Source organism: Chaetodon auriga, unplaced genomic scaffold, assembly GCF_051107435.1.
Source record: "Chaetodon auriga isolate fChaAug3 unplaced genomic scaffold, fChaAug3.hap1 Scaffold_98, whole genome shotgun sequence".
NCBI lineage: Eukaryota > Metazoa > Chordata > Actinopteri > Chaetodontiformes > Chaetodontidae > Chaetodon > Chaetodon auriga.
The window spans coordinates 17501-20000 of NW_027482072.1; positions in this window are offsets into that span (position 1 = coordinate 17501).

The following is a 2500-nucleotide window of genomic DNA, read 5'->3' on the forward strand; positions in this document are numbered from 1 at the left end:
CCCCACGCACCGAGCCTGAGGGGCGGGCATCGACGGCCGGGCGCCTCGGGCCTCTCCTCTGGAGGCCCCTGTTTCCGAAAAGCTGGTTTCTGAAATCGTGCGCAGACTCGCTTGGGAAGGCGGGTAAAAGCGCGCGCCTTTCGGAGAGAAGGGGGTACCCAAAGCGGTTGGATTTCAACCGCTTTGGGGCCTTCTCTCCGAAAACGACTTTTGTCGTTTTTCCTTCCCCGCTCCTTCTGTACTTTATCTTTTTTGACGTTTTGTCATCGGGGACGTGGCGAAAAATGTAGAAAATGAAAGAAATGTAGAAAATACGCAAGACGCGCTTGGCTTTGGCCTGCGCTTTTCGCCTTCTCTCTGAAAATGACAAAGCGGTTGGATTTCAACCGCTTTGGCCTGCTTTTCGCCTTCTCTCCGAGATTGACTTTGTCATATTTTTCTCCCCCCACTTCTTCTTCTTGTCGTTTTGGTTTTATGCCCCTGGTACTCTGCTCTCATCCCCGTGCCCTTGGTACTCTGCTCTCATCCCCGTGCCCCTGGTACTCTGCTCTCATCCCCGTGCCCCTGGTACTCTGCTCTCATCCCCGTGCCCCTGGTACTCTGCTCTCATCCCCGTGCCCCTGGTACTCTGCTCTCATCCCCGTGCCCTTGGTACTCTGCTCTCATCCCCGTGCCCCTGGTACTCTGCTCTCATCCCCGTGCCCCTGGTACTCTGCTCTCATCCCCGTGCCCCTGGTACTCTGCTCTCATCCCCGTGCCCCTGGTACTCTGCTCTCATCCCCGTGCCCTTGGTACTCTGCTCTCATCCCCGTGCCCCTGGTACTCTGCTCTCATCCCCGTGCCCCTGGTACTCTGCTCTCATCCCCGTGCCCCTGGTACTCCTCTCTCTCTCTCTCTCTCTCTCTCTCTCTCTCTCTCTCTCTCTCTTTCTCTCCCTCTCTCTCATAGACATAGCTCACCTGCCTGACCCCCTCGTCTTTTCACAGCCACAGGGAGGCTTCCATCCTTACCAGGCCTGACCCCCCCTCATCTGCTCACAGCCGTGGGGAGGCTTCCAGCCTTTTCCAGGCCCCCAGCATGAGGAGCAGGGCTGGGTGCTGGCTCCAAGCCTGAACCCCTCGTCGTCTTCTAGCAGCCACAGGGAGGCGTCTGGCCTTTCCAGGCCCCCCAGCCTGCTACTCGTGCTGGGGGCTGGCTCCAGGCCTGACCCCCTCATCTTCTCACAGCCACGGGGAGGCTTCCAGCCTTTCCAGGCCCCCAGCACGAGGAGCAGGCTGGGTGCCGGCTCCAGCCCTGACCCTCTCCTCTTCTTCTAGCAGCCACAGGGAGGCGTCTGGCCTTTCCAGGCCCCCCAGCCTGCTACTCGTGCTAGTGGCTGGCTCCAGGCCTGACCCCCTCACCTTCTCACAGCCACGGGGAGGCTTCCAGCCTTTCCAGGCCCCCAGCACGAGGAGCAGGCTGGGTGCCGGCTTCAGCCCTGACCCCCTCCTCTTCTTCTAGCAGCCACAGGGAGGCGTCTGGCCGTTCCAGGCCCCCCAGCCTGCTACTCGTGCTGGGTGCTGGCTCCAGCCCTGACCCCCTCCTCTTCTTCTAGCAGCCACAGGCAGGCGTCTGGCCTTTCCAGGCCCCCCTAGCCTGCTACTCGTACTGGGTGCTGGCTCCAGCCCTGACCCCCTCGTCGTCTTATAGCAGCCACAGGGAGGCGTCTGGCCTTTCCAGGCCCCCCAGCCTGCTACTCGTGCTGGGCGCTGGCTCCAGCCCTGACCCCCTCCTCTTCTTCTAGCAGCCACAGGCAGGCGTCTGGCCTTTCCAGGCCCCCCAGCCTGCTACTCGTGCTGGGGGCTGGCTCCAGGCCTGACCCCCTCATCTTCTCACAGCCACGGGGAGGCTTCCAGCCTTTCCAGGCCCCCAGCACGAGGAGCAGGCTGGGTGCCGGCTCCAGCCCTGACCCCCTCCTCTTCTTCTAGCAGCCACAGGCAGGCGTCTGGCCTTTCCAGGCCCCCCAGCCTGCTACTCGTGCTGGGTGCTGGCTCCAGCCCTGACCCCCTCCTCTTCTTCTAGCAGCCACAGGCAGGCGTCTGGCCTTTCCAGGCCCCCCAGCCTGCTACTCGTGCTGGTTGCTGGCTCCAGCCCTGACCCCCTCCTCTTATTCTAGCAGCCACAGGCAGGCGTCTGGCCTTTCCAGGCCCACCAGCCTGCTACTCGTGCTGGGGGCTGGCTCCAGGCCTGACCCCCTCATCTTCTCACAGCCATGGGGAGGCTTCCAGCCTTTCCAGGCCCCCAGCACGAGGAGCAGGCTGGGTGCCGGCTCCAGCCCTGACCCCCTCATCTTCTCACAGCCATGGGGAGGCTTCCAGCCTTTCCAGGCCCCCAGCACGAGGAGCAGGCTGGGTGCCGGCTCCAGCCCTGACCCCCTCCTCTTCTCACAGCCACGGGGAGGCTTCCAGCCTTTCCAGGCCCCCAGCACGAGGAGCAGGCTGGGTGCCGGCTCCAGCCCTGA